Raw genomic sequence first — 27,482 nt, forward strand, 5'->3', positions numbered from 1 at the left:
CCCGCCCCACACACCACACAACATGGCCTCTTCGCTGCGGCGGCGGCTGCGGCGGCAGTAGCAGCTCCGCCGCGCTTCTGCCCGCTCCCCTCCCCCACTCTCCCCGCCTCCCGCCCGCAGCCCCAGGTCCCAACGCGCACGCGCGCCGCCGCCCGCCCGCCTCGGCCATTGGCTCCCCGAGCTTCCTGACACCCCTTCCCGGGAGCGGCCCCACGCACGCTCACAGGCGTCTTCCTCCCGCCTAACAACAAATACTTTGATGCTATTGGCTAGTTCTGATCCCACCCCTTCAGCTGCCTCCGCGCGGATAGGCTGACTTTAGTGCCATTCATCTCCCGTAGGTGTTTCTGGTTTTCTTGAGAGGTACCGGCCCGCGATTGGCTGGTGATGGAACCTTTGGGTTTGGAGCTGGGGTGTTGCTTTGCGCCCTGCAGTGCGGACCCCTCTAGGCTGGCTGGTGAGGGGCGGCGGGGGGCGGGGGAGGGTTGTTGGTTCCTGGCGCTGGGTAGGCTGGGTAGAATTATTAGTACAGAGACCTTCACTTCTGGATAAGAGCTTACTTCCGGAAAAAGCTCGGAATTCGGTGCTTCTGAGCTCAGATTTTTGTCTTCTTTTTTTAGAAAAAGGAAAATGACTGACAGGTCGATGAGCAAACAAAATGCAGGTTCATAGCCCTTGGGCAAGCAGCCATATCTCCTCCTCTGTAGAATTCAAGATTTTTCTTCTACCCAACCAGTCTTTCCCTAAGGGTCACAAAGTCAGTACCAGTGGTTTTTACAACCAAGCACGTATCCCCAAGCCCAGTAGCCAAATTGAGTTGCCATCCACTTGAGGTTTGGTGAGCGTCCGGTTGCCCATTTATGTGAGGCAGCCTATTCATACCGTACAGTGTTCTTAGAACCTAGTGAATCAGTATTTCATAATCCCGGTTGGACTTGATTCCACCTTTTAGGACAGTAGTCGTTTAAAGGGGTAGTTATAACTTGAACAATCAGTCTACCTACTTGTCCAACCTTCTCCCTGAGACACAAAATAAACTTCATTTTCTTTAAGGAAATTTCACTATTTTTCACTATGTCTTCCTACTATGATCTGGACGCTAATCTAGGCACTCAAGAGGAATAACTGAAAATCTAAACTTTCCTGAAATGATGAGAAAGGAAAAAGTGGCTCTCTCCCACTGCCACCACTTTAGAAATCTTGCTTCCTTTGGCAGGGGACCTGGGGAAATGCAGAGGAACACCAGAGGCTCTTAGTTTTGACAGACTTATTTTCAAGGCTGGTTCTTGGGGCAAACATTAAATTTTCTAGAGATACTGTCCTTGAGTTAAAATGTTAAATACTCGGGGCGCCTGGGTGGCTCAGTCGGTTAAGCATCTGATTTCGGCTCAGGTCATGATCTCACAGTTCGTGGGTTCAAGCTCTATGTCGGGCTCTGTGCTGACAGCTAGCTCAGAGCCTGGGGCCTGTCTTCAGATTCTGTTCCCCCCCCCTCCCCCGACCCTCCCCCGGTCGCTCGTTCTATCTCTCTCTCTAAAAAATAAATAAGATGTTTTTTAAAAATTTAAAAAAGAAAGAATGTTAAATACTCCTCAGGCCCAGGAAGTAGCTCTAGTCCATCTTTTAAAAAGAGCACCGTTGAGGGGCGCCTGGGTGGCTCAGTCAGTTGAGTGTCTGACTCCAGCTCAGGCCATGATCTCACAGTGTCTGGGTTTGAGCACCACATCAGACAGCATGGAGCCTGAAGCCTGCTTCAGATTCTATGTCTTCCTCTCTCTTTCTGCCCCTCCCTCACTCATGCTCTGTTTCTCTCAAAGATAAACATTTTTAAAAATTTTTAAATAAAAGAAAATAGCACAGTTGTTAGTTGAGTTGGCTCAATTTGGCATCAATTACATAGGGCAGAGCTAATACTAGAACCTAAGTCTCCTTTTAGATCTTGGGTTCCTTCTGCACAACCTGGCCATCCACCTTAGCAATATAAGTTGAGTTCTAAGGGGGCACACCAAAAGAGTGCTTCTTTAATTAAATTTTCTCCATTTAATATACAAGAGACATTCCCATATACAGTCTAGCTTTGAACACCATAGACCTGCCACCAGACTTTTTTCTTTGAATTAGCCCCACCCTGAGCCCTTTTTCTTCCTTCTTCCCAGTGTGTTCTTGCTATGCTGTTATTGTTCATTCCCCTTTTCCCTTCCTAACACTACCGTAAATCCAACTATGTTTCTACTTTTCCATCTTCTTCACCGAGTATTCTGTGCCAGCAAAACAGGCCTGAACAGGCCTTGATTAAAAACAGTAATGGCTTGGAGCGCCTGGGTGGCTCAGTGGGTTAAGCGTCCAAATTCAGCTCAGGTCATGATATCACCGTCTATGGGTTCAAGCCCCACATCAGGCTCTGTGCTGACAGCTCAGAGGCCTGGAGCCTGCTTCAGATTCTGTGTCTCCCTCTCTCTCTGCCCCTGCCCTGCGCGCTCGCGCTCTCGCTCTCTCTCTCTCTCTCTCTCTCTCTCAAAAATAAATAAACATCGAAGGGAAAAATAGTCATAGCCAAAAAGCTTTGAGTTAGCTATGCACCAGGCATTGTTCTAAGCCCTCACTGTAAATGAACTCAGCACCCCTATGAGAGACTACTATTATCCCTCTGTATTATCTTTCTTCGGAAACTGAGGCACAAGGAGTTTAGCATGCCCAGGCTCACGCTGACAAAACTTACCAGAAGCAGGATTGAGCCCAGGTGGTCTGGCCCTAGACCGCTTCCGCCTCTCCCAGTTTCTTTTCGAAGACTGCGCCTTGCCAGCTAAGTTCACTTGGATCCCTATCATATGGGGCTGTCTGATCTGCCAGCTCTCCATCCTCGACTTCATTGCCATGTTCCACCTTCAGAATTGGGCCTCCCTCCAGTTGGGAAATATCAAATCCATCCGAGGTTAATTCCCAGGCGCGGGCCCCACCCTGTTACTGTCAGTCTCCCGGCATGCCAGCTGGGAAGCATCCAGCTCCTGTTTTGTTCCATCTTTGATTGTGGGCCCGCACAGCCAGCTCACCTGTGGGGTGACTCCCTTGGGCAGCTTACATAAAGTAGCTTTCTTCTCCCAAGCTTCCTTCCCACACAAAATCCTCTTCAGAGAGAGCCCTTATCTGCCGCATTGAAACTTATTCCCTGCCACACGTGACGGCCATAATTTCTTTTGCCATATCTGTAGCGTGTCTTTAGCCATCCTTCATTAAAGTTAGACTACCTCTGTCCTAAATCAAAAGCACCTGACACCTGGAGGCCCCCAGCCTATCCCCTCCACTGTTCTTTTTCGGTCTAAGTCATCTGCCTATGAGCAGAGAGGAGAGCCCTCCCTCCCCCAGGCACAATGGCTCCCATTACTGCTGTTTCTTTACAGGGGAAGATGAAGAGCCCTTAGCCTTGGCTCACATGAAGGAAAGACGTCTCTGTGTGCTCGGAATAATTCTGGCCCTGTTTAATTGTGACCAAATGAAAATATGGCTGGGCAGAGAATATTCTGTAAGGATGTAAGGATCTGTCTACACTGGTCACCTCCAAGGAGACCTCGAAGGTAGAGAATGGTATAGGAACTGGGAGTGTCAGTTTCCACTTTATACCCTTTCGTGATTTTTGAAATTTGAACCGTGTGAATGTATTACCTTTTTTAAAGAAAGAAAGAAAAGAAAAAAATTCAAATAATCTGCCGAGCTAAAAGCTGACACTATTAGACAGGAAGGTAACTTTTTTTTTAACTGTTTAATTGTGACGTCTGCATTTGTTTCAATAAATCCTTTTTTTTTTAATGAAATAAAAATCAGGCAACAGTTGGTACCTCCAGGGATGTGAACAGCTTTTTAAATGTCCCTGGTTGAGGCACCTGGATGGCTCAGTCAGTTAAGTGGCCGACTTGGACTCAGGTCATGATCTCACCAGTTCCTGAGTTCGAGCCCCACATCGGGCTCTTGGCTGCCAGCTCGGAGCCTGGAGCCTGCTTCAGATTCCGTGTCTCCTTTGCTCTCTGCACCCGCTCCCAAAACATCTGTCTCAAAAAATAAACATAAAAAGTTTTAAAAATAAAATAAATTAATTAATTAAATATCCCTGCTTGATGATAAGGATTCCTGGTACATGAAACAACAGCTCTCATTCCCAATGTAACACGGTCTCACACACTGCAGAACCGGGCTTCCTGCCATGTCCCCTGCTTCCCAGGAGCTCTCCAGGTCCAGTCCCCTGTTTCTACCCCCCTCCCCCCCCAGTGGCTCTGTGTGGCAATTAAGAGGCAGAGACGCCAGCGCGGTCTGCTCTCCTCCGTTTGCTGTCCTTTGTGTCTACCTTGGCCTGGGGTATATCCCTTAGGTGATCAGCCCAGCTCGAGATGGAGGCTCAGCAGAAACCCAGGATGTCCTTGCCTCAAGTCAGAGACATGGTTTTCAAGGATAGGCTTTCCAGATTCCTGTAGTTCTGCTCCTGCTCTCTGCTGTTCGTTTTGCCATTTTGATTTATGTGCAGACTCTTCTGTATACACCCCACTCCTTCCCTTGCATCAGTCTTCCTCCTTCTTCTGTACATCGCACACAGGACTGACATTCGTGTGAAAACTCCAAATACCATTTCCAAACAGTTAAAATACTGCGCTCGATACTGAGCTGCTTCCATATTTGACGCACTGTTTTACAAGCTGGGGGTGCCAGGGTCCCTGTTCTCATGGAGCTTACATTCTAACGGGGCATGAGTCCATAAATAAGAAAAGACCAGGTAGTGATAAGTGCCATAATGACGGGGGCCTGATTTCAGCTGAGTGGTCAGGGAAGGCCTCTCTGAAGAGGTGACGTTGGAATGGAAGCAGGAAGCGCACAAAGGAGGCAGTTATGTGTGTAACTGTGTGTGAGTTTCAGGCCAAGATGGCAGATGGCATTCATGCAACTAATTTTGCTCCAACCCAAAACTGCTCTAAACAGATTTTCTTTTCTTTTTTTTATCTTTTCTTTCTTTTCTCTGTTTCTTCTTCTTTTTTTTTCTTTTTAAGTCATAAACTCATAAGGAAAAGAGAGTAGGAGAAAAGAGCAGCACCATTTGGGAAACTGGAAAATAGATGGCTAAGTGGTAACTGATTTAGCAGATCAGAGAAAGCTGAGCTGCAACCCAGCTTCTACTGGAAATACCTCAAAAGGCTCAGAAAGTGCCAGAACCAGGGGCCATTGGGACTGAGGGTAGAAGAGAAGGCTAAAATAAGGAGAACTGAGTGCAAGCAATTTGAAAAGCAGTTGGATCCCACATCCCATCCCTGATCCCAGCCGAGGATTGGAGGTTCATCCTGCCATGAGAGTCTCTGATCTAGAGGATGCCAGGCACACTGAGGGCATAAGAACCATGGCAGAAACGGGGGAGTGGGGGCCAGAGGCCAGACATACAGCAAATGCGGCGACTCCAACCATCTTGCGCCATTTTGGCTCTCAGAATGCTAGCAATGTGATCTTCACTTTCTGGATGAGAGACTGGAAACCTCTTCCAGAGGAATCTAATCAGCCTCTAAGGAAAGACCCACGGAGTCTGACACTGAGGCATCTCCCAATTGATCCGACCAGGTCACCCTTCAGCAAAGCTCAGGGTCAGTGTGCCAGACACCTGTGTGCACCACTTCTCACCTCTTGGTCTCACCTCTTGCTCTGCCCACAGTTCCAGTCACTGTCCCATCAAATTCCTTGCTTCTCCCCAGAGCAAGTGTGATGGTTAATAAGGGTCAACCTGACCAGGCCACAAAATGCACAGATAGTAATCATTATTTATAGGTGAGTCTGTGAGGGTATCTCTGATTACATTGGCACTTGAATTGGTAGACTGAGTAAAGCAGATTGCCCTCCCTTATTTGGGTGGGCCTCAGCCAAACTGTTGAGAGCTTAAATAGAATTAAAACGTGTAAGAAGGGAAAAGTTGCATTCTCTCTCTGCCTTATTGTTTTTGAGCTGGGGCCTTGGTCTCCCACTCTCTGATGAGAATTTAGGCCATTGGCTATCTTGGGTCCCAGGCACATGGACTTGGACTAGAACTACACCACTGGCTCTTCTGCGTCTCTAGTCTGCAGAATCAGGGGAGACCATGGGATTTCTCAGCAAAGTCACATGAGCCGATTCCTTATATCTGTGTCTATCTCCTATTGTTCATGCTTTTCTGGAGAACCTTAGCTAATATAGTCTCACCTCAGCCCTGAATCTTGCTTTCTATCCCAAAGCTTTTTTGATACTCATGTGGGTCTGTAGAAGCACTCACCATCAGCAGTCAGGCATGTGCAACCCAAAACTTCAGGGATGATACTGTGGAGCTACCTCTGAGGATAAATGTGTCCCTCTTTTAGCTCCGAGGTGGACAGTTCTGAGACACACTCCATGAGACCGAGAATATCCCATGGAATGGGGCACCAGTCACTATGTCAATGGCCAGCCGGATACCTTTCTTTTTCCCCTTCCCTCATCCCTTATTCCTGCTTCTTTGGATCGCTCACCAAATGCACTACCTCCATGGGCACTACCTCCATGTCTGAGCTCTGCTTTTGGGGAAATGTTGGCTAACATACACAACACGGGCTAATCCCACACTCAGAACTCCCAAACAGCTTTTTAGACTGTACCCTTACTCATGAGTACACAGCTAATGACAAAGAGTGAAAGAAAGCTTCTCAATGCAGGGTAAGGACCAAAACCAGCAGGGAGGGAAAAAAAGTAACAGACCATGCAGAAGGAAAAGACATCAAAAAATAAATTTAGGAAATTATCATTAGTATTTTCCAAAGGAAAAAAAATGATATTGCATTCATGAAAAAAGGAAAGGATGCCATATAATGAAATTATTCACACGTGGCCAGGTGGCTCAGTCAGTTATGTGTTCAACTCTTGATTTCAGCCTAGGCCATAATCAGTCAGTCACAAGTTAAAGCCCTGTGTTCTGCACTGGGCATTGAGTCTGCTTAAGACTCTCTCTCTCCGTCTCCCTCAGCCCCTCTCCACCCTCTCTCTCTCAAAAAAATAAAGGCAAAAGAAAATAAATAAAAGAAAATGAATTCAAAGAACCAAAAAGAATTCTTGCAAATAAAAGATGTTATATCAGAAGCAGAAACCTCAATACAAAAGTGATAAGATTAGAGAAAATTCACAGAAAGTAAAACAAAAAGATAAAGATGGAAAACAGGATAGAAAATTAGAGGACAAGTCATGTAGGTTCAACATATGAATAATAGAAACTCCAGAAAAAGGAAAAAAAAGATAATGAACCCAAAAGAATCATCAATTAAATAATTCAAGAAAATTTCCTAAAAGTGAAGGATACAATTTCCAGATAGAAAAATGCTTATCAAGAAACAAGACCAACAGATGAATATAAACACACACCAAGGCCCATCGTTGTGAACTTGTAAAACAGGAGATGAAGAAAAGATTCTACAAGCTTCAGGGCTCCTGGGTGACTCAGTCGGTTGAGCATCTGACTTCGGCTCATGATCCCACAGTTCGTGGGTTCGAGCCCCAAGTCGGGCTCTGTGCTGACCACTAGCTCAAAGCCTGGAGCCTGCTTCAGATTCTGTGTCTCCCTCTCTCTCTGAACCTCCCTTGCTCTCTGTCTCTCAAAAATAAATTTAAAACACATAAAAATAAATAAATAAACAAACATTAAAAAAAAAAGATTCTACAAGCTTCAAGAGAAAATAAAGTCACATGCGAAGGACCAGAAATCTAACAGGTTTGGAGTTCATTTTTTTAAATGTTTTATTTATTTTTGAGGGTGGAGGGCAGGATCTGAAGTGGGCTCTGTGCTGACAGCAGCAAGCTGGATGCGAGGCTTTTACTTGGGAACGATGAGGTCATGACCTGAGCCAAAGTCAGACACTTAACCTACTGAGGCACGCAAGCACCCCTGGTGTTCTCAATAGCATCACTGGAATCAAGACGATAGTGAAATAGCATTTTCAAAATGCTAAGGTTTGGTGGGGGGAGGGCGGTGGGTGGCTCAGTCAGTTAAGCGTCCAACTTTGGCTCAGGTCATGATCTCCCGGTTCATGAGTTCAAATCCTGCACGCTGGGCTCTGTGCTGACAGCTCAGAGCTTGGAGCCTGTCTTCAGATTCTGTGTCTCCATCTCTCTCTGCCCCTCCCCCACTCACACTCTGTCTCTCTCAAAAATTAATAAACAAAAAAAATTTTAATGCTAAGGAGAAATTATTTTCAACTTAAAATTCTATACCTATCCATATTATTTAGTAAATATGAGAACAGAATGAAGGTGATTTTCATGCAAAATCTCAAAAAATGTTACCTGCCAGGCATGATTTTTCAAGGAGCTGCCAGAGAATGGAATCCACAAGGCACTAAACCAGGAAAGAGGAAGGAATAGGACCAAGGACAGGAGAGATCCATTGCAGAAAGCAAGCAGACAGTCCCCCGGCGGATGGTGCGGAGATTCCAGGATGTCGACTGTGCTCCAGATGGCCACCAGTCAGAGCTGGAACAGTATAACCCAAGAGACAGACATGTTGAGGATGGCTTCATCCACATGCTCCCGCCCATCGCTCCGTCCTTTTTACCTGAGGACTAAATCCGCAGGTGTACCTGACCCAGATTCTACTCTGTCCTTGACCTATCTTGGACCATGTATCAGAAAAGTGTTTCTCTCCCCCATAAGCTTTGCCAGCTAGATCACCTGAGGACTCACGTCCTCCCCCACAGAAGCGATCTGCTTTGATAGACTTCTAGGCCAGGGCAAGCCTAGAAGCACATAAAAACAGAGTGGCACCCCCCCCCCACCACATAACAGCCACGCATCTAACACCTGCCTCCTACTATTACCCTACCCATCCATGCCCTGACTGTGCTGCACTCTGTATTCCCCAGGATCCACTCATGACATCGCCTAGGAGAGGTTCTCGTAAATTCTCAGAGAAGCTGAATTCAGACTCTTGACCTCAGGATCATTCCCTTTGTCTTGGAGGAGCCTTCATCTGACTCTGGCAATATTACAGCTGGGTGTGTGCTTGCTACTCAGTTTTTCAAAACTAACTCCTTACTGTTCAAGGAGACCTGTGTAGCTGATTTTCCCCCCGACTATAAATAAATGCAAGAGAACAATTAACTCGAACTCAAAACTCAGGGGAATGGGTCACCTCTGGTGAGGGAGGGACACAGTCATGAAGGGATACCCAGGAGGCTGCAGAAGTACTGTTTACAGTTTATGTCTTAGGCTGGGCTGTGGGTACAGGGTGTGCCTTTGCTTATCATTATTTACCGGTAGGTATGCTCTCTACATACTCTTCAATATATAACAACATTTCAGATGGTAATTTTTTTTATTTATTTAAATTCAAGTGAGTTAACATACAGTGTAGTGTTGGTTTCAGGAGTAGAATTTAGTGATTCGTCACTTACATATAACACCCAGGGCTAATCCCAACAAGCCTGCCTTAATGCCCATCACCCATTTAGCCCAACCCCCCACCTACGCCCCCTCCAGCAACGCTTAATTTGTTCTCTGTATTTAGGAGTCTCTTATGGTTTGCCTCCCTCTCTGGGTTCATCTTATTTTTCCCTCCCTTCCCTTGTGTTCATCTGTTGTGTTTCTTTTTTTTTTTTAATGTTTTTAAATTTATTTTTGAGAGACAGAGAGAGACAGCGGGAGCAGGGGAGGGTCAGAGAGAGAGGGAGGCACAGAATCCGAAGCAGGCTCCAGGCTCTGAGCTGTCAGCACAGAGCCCGAAGTGGGGCTTGAACCCACGAACCGTGAGATCATAACCTGAGCCGAAGCCGGACGCTCAACCGACTGACACACCCAGGTGCCCCTGTTGTGTTTCTTAAATTCCTCATATGATAATTTTGTTATAATTCAATTATGTTGGTGATAATTTTTAAATTAATGATCCAACCAGGAGAGAAAAGACACCGCAAGGACCTAAGGCCAGAACAAACTTGTTTTATATTGAAATTGATAGTGTTTGAGGAAGGCCAGCCTTGTGAGATGGGTAAGCCAGGAATGACTGCAAGTGTCAAAACCCCTGATTTTGCCCAAGCTGACTTTTCTGTCCCGTGTCTTCTGCCACCATCACATGGGCCCAAGTCAGTTGGCTATAGACTATTAAGGTGAGAAGTCACAGGAATGGGTTAGGGAACCAAGAAGAAGAGAACATAAACGAGAAATAAGAACCAGGGGCACTTGAGTGAATCAGTCAGTTGAGCATCCAATTTCCGGTCATGATCTCCCAGTTTGTGGGTTGATCCCTGCATCAGGCTCTGTGCTGACAGCTCCAAGCCTGGTGCCTGTTTCGCATTCTGTGCCTCCCTGGCTCTCTGCCCCTCCCCGCCTCACACTCTGTGAGTGTGTGTGTGTGTGTGTGTGTGTGTGTCTCTCTCTCAACAATAAACAATTTTAAAAAAAGGACATAGGCTATTTATAGAAAGTTTTCATGGTAGTTATCACTAAAGAAAGATCATCCCAAGGCCTCATCCTATCCCCAGAGACTTATCATTAGAAAAACATAAAATAGTTGGGGCGCCTGGGTGGCTCAGTTGGTTAAGCGTCCAACTTTGGCTCAGGTCATGGTCTCACAGTTCATGGGTTCAAGCCCCCTGTCAGGCTCTGTGCTGACAACTCAGATCCTGGAGCTGCTTCAGATTCTGTGTCTTTCTCTCTGCCCCCTATCCCACTTGTGCCCTCTCTCTCAGAAATAAGTAAACATTAAAAAAACATAAAATAAGTATTACTCATCAGTTTTCTATTACTAAAGATAGAAATTCCACTGTTTCTATTATGTTAAAAAAAAGTCACCACAAGACTTTGCGGCTGAAATACTAGTGTACACGTATTACCTCACACAGTTTCTGTAGGTCAGTAATTCCAGAGTAGCCTAGCTACGTGGTTCTGTATCCAGCCTCCCGTGAGGCTGTAGTCAAGATGTCAGCCAGGGCAGCAGTCATGTAAGGCTTGACTGGGGCTGTTGGATCCCCTTCCAAGATGGTTCACTCACAAGGCTCTTCGCAGGAGGCCTCAGTTCCTTGCCAGATGATCTCCCACAGGGCCTTTTGAGTGGCTTCACGCTAGAGTAGCTAGCTTCCCTCAGGGTGAGTTGTTCAAGAGAGAGCAAAGGTGAAAGGCAGCAGTTAGAATGTCCGTTATGATCTAGCCTCAGAAGCCATACATCATCATTTTTTCCATATTCCTGATTACACGGGTCAGACCTATTCTGTATGGGAGGTGACCATAGGAGAGCAGGAATATCAGACTGGGGAGTGTCACTGGGGCCATCTTCAAGGCTGACTACCACACCAGCCTGACTTCATTAAACTTGAAAATCTCTTCTTTGAAAATACTAAGAAAATGAAAAGACAAGAACAGATTGGGACAACATATTTGTAAATATATATGCAATAGGTCTCAGATTCAGAATGTATAAAGAACTCTCAATATTCAATAATCATAAACAAAATATTTGTAAATGGGCAACATATTTGAAGAGACCATTCACCAAGGAGGATATACAGATGGCTTATGAAAAAATCTGGGGTCCCTGGGTGGCCCAGTCGTCGGAGTGTCTGACCGGCTCAGGTCATGATCTCACAGTTCATGAATTTGGATCCTCTGTCCCCCTCTGTCTCTGCCCCTCCCCCACTCTTCTCTCTCTCTCTCTCTCTCTCTCTCTCTCTCTCTCTCCCTCTCCCTCTCCCTCTCCCTCTCCCTCTCCCTCTCCCTCTCTCAAAAATAAGCATTTAGGGGCGCCTGGGTGGCTCAGTTGGTTAAGTGTCCGACTTCAGCTCAGGTCATGATCTCAGTTTGTGGGTTCGAGCCCCATGTCAGGCTCTGTGCTGGCAGCTAGCTCAGAGCTTGGAGCCTGTCTTCAGGTTCTGTGTCTCCCTCTCTCTCTGCCCCTCCCTTGCTCATGCTGTCTCTCTCTCTCAAAAAAAATTTTTTTTAAATAAGCATTTAAAAACAACACAGGAAAAGATCTTTGGTATCCTCAGTTATAGGGAAATCCAAATTAAAACCCAAATGATACACTACTATGCATGTAGTAGAAATCTGAGAATTAAAAAGATTCTGTCAAGTGGTGAGGATGTAGAGCAAATGGAACACTCCCATTTTGTTGGTGAAAATGCAAAATAGTACCAGCACTTCAAAAAAACTTTCTGTTACAGTTAAACACACTTAGCATATGACCCCTACTCCTAGATATTTACTCAAATGGCATATCTATGAAATGAAATACTACTCAGCGACTTTTAATGAATGAGCTACTGATGCATGCACCACGGATGAATCTCAAACACAATGTTGCCTGGGGCCCCTGACTGGCTCAGTCAGTAGAGCACGCGACTCTTGATCTTGTGGCTATAGGTTCAAGCTCCACATCGGGTGCAGAGATTCCTTAAAAATAAAATCTCTAAAATAATAATAATAATGACTTTGCTTGAGTAAAAGAAGCCCAACACAAAAGTACATACTATATAATTTCATTTATATAAGCATTGAGAAAATTCAAACCAATAGCAAGCAGACCAGTACTTTGGTGGCCTGGGGATGGGAGATAAGGTGGGGAAAGGCGGGAGGCAGGGATTTCAAAGGATATGAGAAACTTTCAAAGGTAAGGTCCATTATCTTTATTATTGCTGATTGTTTCACAGATGGAAATGCAGGTCGAAACTCATCAGATTGTGCACTTTCCACACGTGCGAGGTGCCATGGGTCAACTATACCTTAACAAGCCACTTCTTTAAAAATAGCGGAAGTGTTTGCTTAATCGCTTATTTTTGAATGGAGCATCCCATGAAGATTTTACTCTTAAAACGTCTGTTCCTATTTTATTCCTTTTTTCCCATAGCACACATGTTGTAATCTTTGATTTTTTTTTAATTTTTAGGGGTTTTTTTTAATGTTTATTTTTGAGAGAGAGAAAGAGAGCATGTGAATGAGTCAGAGAGGGGCAGAGAGAAAGAGAAAAGGAAAGAGGACCTGAAACGGGCTCTGCCTTGACAGCAGTGAACCAGACGTGGGGTTGAACCCATGAGTCGAGCAGTGAGATCGTGACCTGAGCTGAAGTCGATGCTCAACCACCTGAGCACCCAGGTGCCCCTGATTGTTAGGTTTTTTTTAAATAGTTAACACTTGATCCAAAATTCAAAGTGTACCAAAGGGAATACAATGAAAAGCCCCCCATCTCTGTTCCCATGTACCCAGGACCCCTCTCTGAAAGCAATTCAAGTAAGTATTTTCCTAACTCCTTCTGAAGATATTCCCAATTTTAGTGTCCTTCCAAAGATATTCCCATTTTATTATAAGGAACACACTACCAAAATGAATTAGGCTAACGCAGTTGGCGCAAAGCTCTTGGCCTTAGGGCTGTCTTCTTAGAAACCTCCACACCATGAGAGCCAATGTGCTGGAAGAAACAAATGTGCAGCCAAAGCAAAAAAGAAGACAGATGAAGCAGAGCTCCAAGTGAGCACTAGCTCGTGCACCCGAGGAAACCTCCGGAGCAGAAACAAAGAAAGCCATAGGTGAGGGACACAGGTGCCACTTGTGGGACTCCAGGCTGACTGTCCAGAACGGGTCTAATGGTTCTAGAACATCCATTGCCATCTGATCACAGCGACCACCTTGCTCATACCTAAGCACTCCCCCCTTGGTCCTTTGCCTTGGACCTGTGACATCCTGGGCTAGTTCTGTTCTCAGCTGCGGCTGAATGTTACATGTGCACAATAAGCCAATCGCTTCCGCCTTAGCTGAAAAAAACCCCAAACAAACAGAAAGGTTGCAGGATCAAAGGCATGTTCAGCATCACACTGACTGGAACAATCTTCATGAAGCCGAGCCAATAGGAAACCCCTTCCATAAAAATATGACCATTTGTCTCAAATGTTTCGTGACCTCTCTCCTGCACCTCACACTGACCACTCACCTCGTGTAGCTCTCAGAGCCTGGACCTTTCTGACACTGCACACTCTGCTTTCTTCTGACTGTTCCAACCATTTCGTCTTTTTTTTATTTTTTTATGTTTTTATTTATTATTGAGACAGAGAGAAACAGAGCACGAGTGGGGGAAGGACAGAGAGAGAGGGAGACACAGAATCTGACTCAGGGTTTAAACCCACCAACTATGAGATCATGACCTGAGCCGAAGTCAGACGCCCAACTGACTGAGCCACCCAGGCGCCCCAACCATTTCTTTCTCGGTCATCATCCAGGTGGCCATCCTGGTGGCCTTCCTGCTCTCCTCTGGCTCTCCTCATGAAGACAGCCCCCAGAAGCTGGTCTTGATCTGCTCCCTGGAACAGCTCATCCATTCACAGCTCTCTGTGAGAGAGGAGAGAGGAGGCCACTTTCAGGTCTAAGATTGGTGCTTTGCCAGCTTAATATAGATGCTCTTCTGCAGGACTGATGGTGTCAAGCTCCCATGGTCCTGTCTCTCATCTGATGGCCCCTTATCTTTGCACGGCCCTCCCTGTAGACCTCAAAAATACGTTGCTGACATTTCCAACTAGGTACCCATCCTATAGAACAATTCATGCAAACTGTTCTGTTTTCTCTCTTCCCAAGTGATTGCTTTACCTCCTTGGAATTTCTATGAGTTCATGGCTATGCTATTCAGTATCCAGGTAGCTCTTATCATAAGTTAATATTTGTCTATTTGGGCATATGGCTCATATCTCCCTAAGTAGACTTCAAGTGGCTTTACCAGAGATAAAGACCTTGACTTAGACTTTATTTTGTTTACTACTGCGCACTTATAGATGCTCAAATAACAGCCGATTGAAGATTTACTACAATAAAATTACCTAACGGGTCATCAAAATACCCACCAACCATAAGTCAAATTCCATTTAATAGATTAGGAGAACTTGATATCGAATGGGCTTTGACATGATTTAGCCAAAGTAAATCATCACAACTTAATGTACTTTGAATGTAAATATAGGTTTCCACTTATCAGAGCTCCTTAAAAGTAGGACACACCCTGCATGTGGGTGGTGAAAAATAGACCTTGCCCCTGGCTCTCTGATGCGGTCTCCGGAATTGCTGTCGTGTTGTGCAATAGCCCCTGACCGGCCAACCGGAAGTGTCTCCATCCTGAGCACTCCTTGGGACTTTGTTTAGGTTCTTTTAATTTTCAGTGTGCAGGAGAGTGATTCCTTTATGTGTGTTTTCTCCTTGCTAGGTAGGTATAGGCACTAGGAGGACAGAGTGGATAGAGGCAGCAAAGCAGCAAGCAAAGCCCAGGGGCCATGACATCATGACTTTGGGATCCAACCGGAACTTGGCCGTTCTCTGGTCATAGGACCACAGCCGCTTCTGAACCTCCTCTACAAAAAAAAAAAAAATCATGACTCCACAGAGAATCTTGCAACACTCAGTCTGTCTGCACACCTTTGGCAACCCTCATAAATCCACCCGGCAAGGAGGAGCTGGTCTCGCACGTCTGGGAATCTCAGGCTGATGGGAAACAACCATTCCCATTGAACAAAGATGCAGGGTAGTGAAATAAGCAAGCAGCTGGTCTTCATTTAAAATTTTGATATTTTGTTCAGCAGGGATATTTGAATATTGATTTTAAACTTTTAAAGATATTACCTTAAAACATTCTTTGTCTTGATTTGGTGCCTCTTACGTTTTGTGCCCAAGGCAAGTGCCTCACTGGCGTCACCCTAATCTCAGCCCTCGTGGAATTCTAGAATTGGAGGAAAAGGACTCTGGTAACCAAAAGTCTTTGGTTCCTTTTTTTTTTTAATTTTTTTTAATGTTTATTTATTTTTGAGAGAGAGAAACAGAGTGAAAGAGGGGGAGGGGCAGAGAGAGAGGGAGACACAGAATCTAAAGCAGACTCCAGGCTCTGAGCTGTCAGCACAGAGCCGGAGGCGGGGCTTGACCTCAAGGACCAGGAGATCATGACCTGAGCGGAAGTCAGCCACTTGACTGACTGGGCCACCCAGGTGCCCCTGAAAGTCTTTGGTTCTGACCTCAACTCTGCCATTTACAAGCTTCAAGACCTGGGCTTCCTGGGGCCTCGCCCTCATGACTTCCTCTGCCATACAATATAGATGATTAGATCTGCCGCAGTTTCTTTGCAGTTCTGATGAGATGATGTAGGGAAAGAACACTTCTAAAGCAGCATTGTGTTCCATACACAGAAAGGGATCATAATTAGCACTGGCTGATCTTCAGGCTTGCACTTTGAGCAGGGATTAGCAAACACAGCTTGATCTGGGAGCTCAGAGGTTCAGCACGGAGAGTCAAGCAAACAAAAGTACAACATCTTTCCCCCAAAGATATCTTAGATGCATGAGGAAGGGGTATCTGTGACACACTGAAATGCATATATGCCAGAGGTCCTTTGCCCGGAATTACATCTGCTTTTTAAAAATTGTGGTGAAGGACATATCACATCAGATTTACCACCTTCATCATTAGAACGTACATTCGCGCTGTTGTCTCTGTTTTTTAAGAGTTCATGAAGGACTTCAGGATTTTGTGCACTGTTGAGAACGTGAATCAAGGCTATTCAGGAGATTTGCAAAAGCCTGTAAGGAGAGGGTTTTGGAGTTAGTGGAGGACTGGCTTTGTCCTGGGTCTCTCTGGGTCTGGTAGGTGCCATGGGGGCCTGACTGTGTGCACCCCAGAGTACGTTATTCTGAGAGGCCGTGTGGTATAGGAGCTGCGAGCATGGGTCTGGGGCCAGACTGCATGCCTTTGATCAGAGGCTGCAAGACCTTGAGAGGCTGTTTCACCTCCCGTGCCTCTGTTTTCTCTTGCGTAAAATGCAGGTAATACCATCCCCCTTATGGGGCGGCTGTGAGGATTAGTAGACTAAATATGTAAAGTCCTTAGAATGGTGCCTGGTGTGGCTCACGGTGCCGGGAGACTCAGCTACTGGAGCTGGGGGAGGGGGCAGGAGAGGCGTGGGGGGTGGAACAGAGGTCAGGTTTCTGGGTTTAGCCTTGAAAGAGAAGGAGCCAAGTCAACACCAGAGAGTGGAGTCGAAACAAAACAACCCCCAGCAGCAATGAGTTCTCTCTATGAGAGAGGCACAGCTTGTGAAGTGGCGTCTCAGCCGAGTGGAAAGGCTTTTCTCTTTGCTGATTTTGTTCAGTGCCCTTCATGCTGGGTTCTGTGAGTCCTCCAACAAGTTATGGAAGTTGGGGGAGGTCTTGGGGACCCACAACACGAGGACATCTTAAGATAATGCTGCTTTAGGGGCGCCTGGGTGGCTCAGTCAGTTGAGCGTCCGACTTCGGCTCAGGTCATGATCTCAGTTTGTGGGTTGGAGCCCCGCGTCGGGCTCTGTGCTGACAACTAGCTCAGAGCCTGGAGCCTGCTTCAGATTCTGTGTCGCCCTCTCTCTCTGCCCCTCCCCTGCTTGTTCTCTGCCTCTCTCTGTCTCTCAAAAATAAACAAATGTTAAAAAAAATTAATTAATTTTAAAAATACAATGCTACTTTGGTAACTTCATAGGCTGACTTTTTTCTGGGCACAGGACTAGGATGATCGGTGAAAAATCTGGTCAGTCTCCTGAAGGATGCCTGCTAAGATCTTTTATATAAGTTCCTTTTATTTTTTTCCAGTTTCCTAACTTTCTAGAGAATTTTGGATGCTTTTGAATATCAAAACATATGATTCAATGGGCATTCCCTTTCAGGCATGTAACAAATGAACTTGGTGGAGTTTTTCTCGTCATCTAAATATTTTCACATTACCATCATCTTTAGTGACTACAATGCAGATTATCATGAGCTCAAAATGCAATTCGTCTATGAAGAGAATATTTGCAATAAAAATGATTTTTATGAAAAATGTACTAAAACAACATGTAGCTTATCTAATTAGATAATAAATTCAGGGGTGCCTGGGTGGCTCAGTTGGTTAAGCAACCAACTTTGGCTCAGGTCATGATGTCCAGTCTGTGAGTTTGAGCCCCACATTGGGATCTGTGCTGACAGCTTGGAGCCTGGAGCTTGCTTTGGATCCTGTGTCTCCCTCTCTCTGTTCCTCCCCCACTTGTACGTGATCTCTCTCTCTTTTCCTCTCTCTCTCTCAAAAATAAACATGAAAGAAGAATTACTTTTTAAAAAGATATTAAGCTTAAAAGGTATGGATGAACTTTGAAATATCCTACAAATATCTCCCCTCTTTTTCTTTCTGTAAGATTGTCAGTAATGGTATTCCATCTTCGGATGAAAAAGTAAATAACCAAACTGAGGTGATTTCCATTTCTGTACCCTACACAGTGCTCCAACCAATATCCTTCCTTGGATTTTACAGGACAACAGAATAGGCTAAAACTTCCAAGTAGCCTTGAATGGTTCAAATTACCTTTGGCTCAAGCATTATTACTGTGAGTGATTCCTTATGACCATTTGCTGTTAAAACAAAAACAAAACAAAACCAAAACCAAAAAAGCAAAAAAAAAAAAAAAAACCCACACAAAACCAGAGCTCAAATTTTACTTTGATATTTTAACTTTCCCATCAATAGATTTCACCAAGAAACTCTTTTAGTTTTGTGTATTTGCAGCAGTGTTGTGACTTTCTGATTATTCTGTGGAGTGACAGAGAATGTTAAATGCCCGTCTATCCAGAGACCTAGGGAACAAAAGCTCTTCTTGGGTGATTGCTCCTGCTGAACATATGGAAAGACACTTATTCTTTCAATGTGTAAACACAAATTCCAGCATGTTTAAAAAAAATAAACTGAACTAAAATGAACTTCTTCCACATATCAAAACCACAAAGTGGCATCAACCTCACACATCTTAGAATGGCTATTATCAAAAAGACAAAAAATTGTAAGTGTTGGGGGGAACGTGTAGAAAAGTGAATCCTTGTGCACTGTTGGGAATGTAAAACCTTGCAGCCACTTTGGAAAACAGTATGGAGGTTCCTCAAAAAGTGAAAAACAGGACTACCATATGATCTAGCAATTCCACTTCTAGGTATTTACCCAAATAAAATGAAAATATTACCTTGAAAAGATGTGTATGCCCCCATGTTCATTGCAACGTTATTTATAATGGCCAAGATATGGAAACAAACTAAGTGTCCATCAATGAATGAAGATGTGAATATATAGATATATATATATATATATATCCCACACAAACAATGGAATATTAGTCATAAAAAAGAATAATTTTGCCATTTGTGACTATTTGGATGGATCTAGAGTGAAAAACAAAGTCAGATGGAGAATGACAAATAACATCTGATTTCACTTACATATGGAATCTAAGAAATCAAAATAAACAAAACAAAACAGAAGTAGAAAACAACAGGGTGGTTGCAGAGGTGAGAGGGATTTGGGGAGTGGGCAAAATAAGGGCAGGGGATTAAAAGGTACAAACTTCCAGTTATAAAATAAATAAGACACAGGGATACAATGTACAGCATAGAGGAATATGGTCAATAATATGTAACAACTTAGTATGATAACAGATGGGAGCTAGAGTTTTTGCTGTGATCACTTCATAATGTATATAAATGTTGAATCACCATGTTGTTCATTTGAAACTAATATAATAAAATATGTGAACTACACTTCAGTTAAAAAAAACCATCTCCGCTCATTCAAATGGATTTCAGTGTAAGTTTTAAAATAGCTGTTGCTGAGGGCCCCTGGGTAGCTCAGTCAGTTGAGGATTTGACTTCCGTTCAAATCATGATCTCATGGCTTGTGGGTTTGAGCCCCGCATCAGGCTCTGTGCCGACAGCTCAGAGCCCGAGCCTGCTTTGGTTTCTATGTCTCCCTCTCTCTCTGTCCCTCCCTCACTCACGTTCTGTCTCTCTTTCAAAAATAAAAATTAAACATAGAAATGTTTTAAAATAGCTGTTACTGAAAAAAATGTTCATGAAAATGAAGACCAAACAAATATAATTTAGCCCTGGGGTGGATGATGCAGACACTTGAATGTCGGTTTACTGCTCCCTTTATACAGAAAGTCTCTGAAACTTCTAAATAATCCTAGATTGTGACTCTAACTCTGTGATTCTCAAAGTTTCTATGGGCATTTTAAACTTCTTCATTTGGTGAATGGATAAATGGAAAATTATATACTCCTTAAATTATCCCATTAAAAAATTGGTTGGTCTTGGGGCGCCTGGGTGCCTCAGTTGGTTAAGCCTCCGACTTTGGCTCAGTTTATGATCTCACAGTTTGTGGGTTCGAGCCCCGCATTGGGCTCTGTGCTGACAGCTCAGAGCCTGGAGCCTGCTTCAGATTGTGTCTCCCTGTCTCTCTGCAGTCCCCCTCTCATGCTCTGTGTCTCTCTGTCTCAAAAATAAATAAAACATTAAAAATTTTTTTTAATCTTTTGGTCTCTTTACAGGATAGGTATCTGAATATTCATGCCACCATTTTGGTTAAATTATAAAAACTTCTTGGGGCACCTGGGTGGCATGCTTAGTCAGGTTTGGCTCAGGTCATGATCTCACACCCAGTTGATGGGATCAAGCCCCGCATCAGGCTCTGCGCTATGTGGGACCTGGTTGGGATTTTCTCTCTTTTCTCTCTGCCCCTTCCACACTCTGTCTCTCAAAATAAATAAACAACAACAAACAAAAACAGGTGTCGGTGGGGGTTGGCTCTTTTTGAGGATTGTTAGAAAAATCTGTGCCACACCTCTCCACTAGCTTCTGGTGGTTGCTGGCATCTTTGCTGTTTCTTGGCTTCTGGAAGCATGACTCCAACCTCTGCATCATCTTCACATGGCGTTCTCCCTGCGTGCAATGCTTGTGCCTAGTTCCACCACCCCTCCTTTTTCTTAAAGAGTATTTACCAAGACGGATCATGAGTGGGGGAGAGTCAGGGAGAGAGGGAGAAAGAGAATCCCAAGCAGGCTCCTCGCTGTCAGCACAGAACCCAATGCAGGGCTCAAACTAATGAACCATGAGATCATGATCTGAGCCAAAACCAAGAGTTGGACGCTTAGCCGCCTGAGCCACCCAGGCACCCATCCCATTTATATAAGGACACTAGTCATCCTGGATTAGTGGCTCACCCTACTCCAGTAGTGCCTCATCTTAACTAATGACATCTGCAATTACCCTACTTCTAAATAAGGCCTCATTCTAAGATACCAGAGGTTAAGATCTTGACATATGAATTTAAGAGAGGATAGACACAATTCAACCAATAACACATATGGAGAAATTTATCTTAACAGATAATTACATGACATTGTGCAAGAATCCAATCTACTCTGAACATCAGACTCATTTCTTAGGAGCTATTTGTGACCGTTCTTAGTCCCCAAACCATGTGTCTCCAAGAGCCCCAGGACTGGTGTGTCCTATTGCATAGCCTGAGTGAGGAGGCCCAGCTTTGCTGCTGCTGCCCACATGAACCCCTGTGAGCAGGACTGTCCCCATGCCCCAGCACCAGTGCTGGTGGTAGAGAGTCCTTTGTGTCACTCTACTGTGATACTCGTATACAGGCTACTCTTCATTACCAGCTCAGCAGAAGCTACACACATAATTTAATTCCCATTGCCAGGATGCAGGAGCTCCCACGGCTCACCCTCCCAGGACCTGACTGGTTCCCGTTACAGGCTATACCATTTGGCTCCATATTCTTTCCCCGAATTGGTAGCATCCCAGCCAACTAATGCCTCCAGTCTCCTTTTCCCAGGGTCTTGCCTTGCTCTCTCAAGACTGTTAAAGTCACAGAGCTGATGAGATTCCCTTCCATCCAACTTCTGGAGAAGTACATTCAGATAGCCAGTCAACCAGCCATAGACACATTCTGGCAATCATTGTATTCACAAATGAACTATCAGTATCTTATAATATATTTAATAAAACCTAGTAGACTACATACTTATAAACAAGCTTACAGGGTCCTAGAAGCATGGGCTGAGAAAGAAATCAACCCAATGGGAAGATTCAGTGTGAAGGTTAATTTCAGGTGTCAGCTTGGCTAGGTTATGGTACCCAGCTGTTTGATCAAATACTAGTCCATATGTTGTTGTGAAGGTTTTTTTGTAGATATAATTAGCACTTACAGTCAGTTGACCTTAAGTGATAAAGATTACTCTCAATAATGCCTCCTCAAATCAGTTGAAGCTCTTAAAAGCAAAAACTGAGGTTTCCTAGAAAAGAAGGAATTCTGCCTTGGAAACATGGAAACTTGGAAATCCTATCTGTATTGTAGACTTGGTAACCACCCCAACCAATCACATAGGCCAGTTCCTTAAAATAAGCCTCTCTAGATAAAGAGATGATGATGATGATGATGATGATGATGATGATGATGAAGAAGAAGAAGAAGAAGAAGAAGAAGAAGAAGAAGAAGAAAAAGAAGAAGAAGATGAAGAAGAAGAAGGAGAAGAAGAAAAGGAGAAGAAGAAAATGATGTGTCCTATTGATTCTATTTCTCTAAAGAACTCTGACTGATATATTCAGATTTATTCTTAATGGTGGCCAAGAAAGCAGGTTGAGTTGTTTGAATAAAGGATTTGAGATGAATACATTGAGAGGCTAGAAACCAAGTCTTTAGGAAATTTTCCACTCTGGGAAGTAGGGAAAGAGAGAAGAAAGACAATGGCCCTTGGCAACTTCAAATGATTTGCTTCCGGCCGGGAAATGGTATCAATAAGGTGAAGTCCTTCCAAAAAGGATGTCTAAGGTGTTTTCTTAAATCCACATATATCAGATACAAAAATTCTCAACCTACCTCGACAGATGAATCGTTAGAAAACTGCCCTGTTGACAGGCTACTACAGTAAGGTGGACTTTTCTTCTGTCTCTACACAGTTCTTGAATGGATGCAATAAGTAGGTTATTCTAGCCTCAAAGGTAATGAAATGAATTATGAATGACTCTATGGATTGCAATGAACAGATAAAAATGTATATCTTCTGGGCCAAAAATAAGCTAATTAAATCAAAACTCAAACGGCAAACACTAGATGAGGGGAACTATTTATTAATAATGAGGAACAGAATTAATAGTTTTAATATTTAAAGAGCTCATAACCTTCAGTAAGAAAAAACCTCAATACTTAAATATGCAAAGGATCCTACCAGACATTTCTCAAAAACAGGTAATAGAAATGACTGGCAAATATTTGGGAAAATGTCCAGCTACACTAATTCCAAGAAATGCAAACCGAAGCAGCAGTGAGATTGCATGTTCCATCTACCAAATTAGTAAAGATGGATAACAATGAAATAACCATGACGGTCCTGATGGGGGCAAATAGCTATTGGAACATGATTTGGTAATACCTAAAAGGCTTGACCTAGTAACTCATCTTCTGCAAACCTACCTAAGGCAGGGTTGAATCACAAAAATGTTCACACACCTTTATTTCAAATAGTAAGAAATTGAAGTGTCCTACCAAAGAGAAATGCTCTTCTCATTTAGCCGTCCAAATAATTATTGAGTGCCTACTATGCTATAATTTCCTGAGAGTGCTAAACAGTGGCTACTTGTTCTGGATTAGTCTTCTTTCTTTTACTTTTTTAAATGTTTATTTATTTTTGAGAGAGAGAGAGACAGAGAGAGAGGAAGAGGGAGAGAGAGTATGAGTGGGAGAGGGGCAGAGAGATGGAGACACAGAATCTGAATCAAGCTCCAGGCTCTGAGCTATCAGCACAGAGCCTGATGCAAGGCTCAAACTCGTGAATGGCGAGATCATGACCTGAGCGGAAGTTGGACACTCAACCGACTGAGCCACCCAGGCATCCCATAGATTAATCTTCTTTAAAATATGGGAAGAATTTTGTGTAAATAAATAGATGTATGTGATTATACATAAGCTCACATATGCTTGTATCTACTTATCCCATCGCTGGGAGTATATACAAAGAACTCATAACAGCAATGGCCTTTAGAAAAGATCTAGGTGAGAGGCACCTGGGCGGCTCAATTGGTCGAGTGTTCGACTTTGGCTCAGGGCATGAACTCACGGTTCGTGGGTTCCAGCCCCGCGTCGGGCTCTGTGCTGACAACCCAGAGCCTGGAGCCTGCTTCAGATTCTGTATCTCCTTCTCTCGCTGACCCTCCCCTGCTCGTGTTATCTCTCTCTGTCTCTCTCTCTCTCAAAAAAAAAAAACATGAAAAGAGAAGATCTGGGCGAGAGGTACAAGGGAGAATTACTTTTCACTGTACTCCTGTACCATCTCGAATTTTTAAAATGTGAACATGGATTTTGGTAACGTTTTGAAAGTACATGATACATAAATAATTGTATTTCTTGTAAAGAAGTCTTTAGTTGTTTTCAAGTCATTTCATGGGTGTCTGGCCTTCCTGAATGTGGAATGTGTTGTATTTCTTTGTATTCTCCCATAGTGCATACACAATTCTGGCACATAATGGATGTTCAAAAATATTTGTTGAGTAGAAAATAATGTAATCTGGTAATCAGATAGAAGTTAGTTAAAATAAAAGTTAAAATCAATAGTTCTGTGTATTGTTTTAATGCTGATTTGTGAGTTTTAAAGTGTATCACTTACTGTTCATATCATAAATTGCTAACTTGGGAAGAGGAGAAAAACAAAATAATTGATGGAATTTTTTGTTGAAACTACATAGGGAAATGCAAAATGCCCTTATAATTCATATGCATCTACTTGTAGTCTTAATAAATTGATTTAAAGACCCCTCCATAGCAAGGTTTTAATTATTACAAAATTTAAAAATTTTAATAGAAGGTCTATTTTGTGCATTTGTAAGAGATTATATTTATTTTCATATACTTTGTAAGGTATTTGTAATCTACAGCAATTCTTTTCTCATCAAACACAGGTTGGTTGGTTGGTTTTTATTCTCCTGTTTTACGAGAAATGTGAAACAAAGTTGTTATGGTGACGCGTTACACTCACCAGTGAATTCACCTCTTTGCTACAGTTTCATGAATGCACGGACTGCATCACTTGGAAGTGGCATCTGATTTGGTATATTGATTTCCCTTTACTGACTGCCTCCCCTCACCCACAGTCATTTACTTTCAAAATATCATCGCCTGCTGAAGAAATTAGCAGGCATACTACCAAAAGGAAGTGTATTTCACAAAATGGAGTTCCTGAAATGCAGCTTTTGTTTTTTGTTTCTTTCTGCTCTGCCAGCAACTTCAGATCAGGAGAAAGTGCATTCTCTGCATTGCAGAGCAGAAGACAGTTCAGGACGGTTCCGGAAGGTGCAGCTGCTATTTGGTACAAAGTACAAAGCAGGGGGAAAGCTTGAGGAAGAGAAGGAAGAGACTTTTGAACAAAAGATCTGTTTTTCTTTCTGAAATGAAGGAAATGGTTTAATGTGGAGTGAAGTACTAGGCGCTACTAGTGAAAAAGCTAACAGAAAAGGAGGCTGGTCCAGTGTGAAAACAGAATTGGAGGCAGAGCTGTATATAAGGTCTCTTAATGAGGGAGTAAAAAGGACGAGGCTCGGTGAAAACCAGAGTGAGCAGAATTCTCCCAGCTGGTTGAGAGGAATTTGCTGCAAAATTCCTTAATGAAGGGAATCCACAGATTTGCTGGTATGCGGTTAGGCTAGACGGCAGGAAACTGGAAAATTTTTATTAAGCTTGAAAATAAAGAAAGATTTGGATGCTGGTCACAATAGCCCATATCCGTGCAACAACGGACAAATGACCAGTTGCCAATTGCCAGCACGACCAGAAATCAGGAGAGGTGGTCCGGTAAAATAACACAAATGCCTTGTCACTGAGGAGGAAGGGACAGTGTGCTGTATTTACTGTGGTCTCTGCGTTGTTTCCCTTGGTAAGAGTAAGAAAGAAAGACGGAGGAGAAAGAGAAAAGAAAAAAAGGAAAGAGACCATAGAGAAATTCTCATTTCAAGGAGAATAAAGAAAGAAGAGAACAGGATGAGGAAGAGGTGGGAGCTGACATTAAAGATGCCATTTCGGGGCACCGGGGTGGCTCAGTCTGTTAAGCGTCTGGCTCTTGGTTTCAGCTCAGGTCACCATCCGTGGGAGCAAATCCCATGTTGGGCTTTGTGCTGACAGTGAGGATCCTGCTTGGGATTCTCTCTCTCCCTCTCCCTCTCTGCCCCTCCCCTGTTGGCTCGCTCGCTCTCTCTCAAAATAAATATATAAGCTTAAAAATAAAAGATGTCATTTTCATTTCTCTTCCCTAGAGTTCTGAAGCCCACTTTTATTCCCGTTGTATGGGTGAAGGAGACTCAAGGCCATGCAGCTATGAAGGGACAGAGACAGAGAGGACCTGACGGTGAACATTCCCCTCCTTCCCGTGCTGCACATGACCACGGTCAACAGCCAGCCGCAAAGAGGGCATCTGTCAGCTGTGGCTCAGTCCTGGCGTAAATGTGTGCCAGGAAGTCAGCAGGCGGGACGTTACCTGCAGAATCATTGCTGTAACATTAAGTTAAATTTCACCTCTGGGAAAGAGGGAATGAAGGGCATGGAAGAGCTTTTAACTCCTTTGCACCAATCCTGAACACAGGAATGGAAATTACACCTGGTCGTAATGAGAGGCTAAAAGGCTTGGCCTTTAAAAAAAAAACAAAAAACAAAAAAAACCTGGGGACACCTGGGTGGCTCAGTCGGTTAAGCATCTGACTTCAGCTCAGGTCATGATCTCACGGTTCATGGGTTCGAGCCCCACGTCAGGCTCTGTGTGCTGACAGCTCAGAGCCTGGAACCTGCTTCTCATTCTGTGTCTCCCTCTCTCTCTGTCCCTCCCCTGTTCATGCTCTGTCTCTCTCTGCCTCTCAAAAGCAAATAAATAAAAATTTAAAAATAAATAAATAAATAAAACCTGGATTAGTTTATCCTGGAAATGAAGAGCTGAAAAGAGATGAAACGTTCTGTGATACAAAAACTCCTGATATATTTAAATCATCACCACACCCACACACAAAAGAGGGCGGGGAGTGGGCGAAGAAGGACCGGTAGCACAGCTGAGTGTTTACAACTACAGAAATGAATGGTAAACACTTAACTTGGGATTTTCTGTGCTCTCTCAGAACATTCTGGAACATCGAGTATCTCTTGGACTTGAGAGACCGGCTTAATGTGGTCTAGTCTCATAGCAGAGGTTTACCGGCTGACTTCTTTCCTTGTTGGCGCTCACAGTTCGTTAGAAACTAAGATGCAGGCTCCCACATGCTGTCAGGTCCCCCGTTTCACAGACGGTAGTGCTGGGGCCCCAACCTCTCCCAGATGCCCTCTGTCGTTCAACCGCCTTCAGCATGAAGACTCCTCGGTTAGGCCCCAAACCGCTGTGCCCTCTTACTCCAGGGAGAGGGCAGTCAGGGAGCGTTGGAATCACCTCTGGACCCCAAGTGAGGCTCAAGGCCCTAAGTTGTGGCTTCAAACCCTATAGTTTGTCCTTGTCATGGTGTGCCTCCTTCCTAGCTCTGGTCCCTGGATCTTATTAAAAGTGAAAACTACATGGGGAGCCACCCCCGACTTCGGCGCAGGCCATGATCTCACGTTCGTGGGTTCAAGCCCCACGTCAGGTTCTATGCTGACAGCTCAGAGCCTGGAGC

At 44.0% G+C, this 27,482-nt stretch overlaps 1 long non-coding RNA gene across 1 annotated transcript; it reads right to left on the bottom strand.

Moving 5' to 3' along the window:
* Positions 1–4,016: 4,016 nt before the first annotated feature.
* On the bottom strand, positions 4,017–10,918 carry LOC115301255. The gene is made up of 3 exons (XR_003913035.1): positions 10,845–10,918; positions 8,305–8,490; positions 4,017–4,040 (listed from the first exon to the last, which is right to left on the bottom strand). It is a non-coding gene; the product is annotated as an uncharacterized LOC115301255 (long non-coding RNA).
* Between the last annotated feature and the right edge of the window lie 16,564 nt (positions 10,919–27,482).

The sequence above is a fragment of the Suricata suricatta genome, chromosome 9 (assembly GCF_006229205.1).
Source record: "Suricata suricatta isolate VVHF042 chromosome 9, meerkat_22Aug2017_6uvM2_HiC, whole genome shotgun sequence".
NCBI lineage: Eukaryota > Metazoa > Chordata > Mammalia > Carnivora > Herpestidae > Suricata > Suricata suricatta.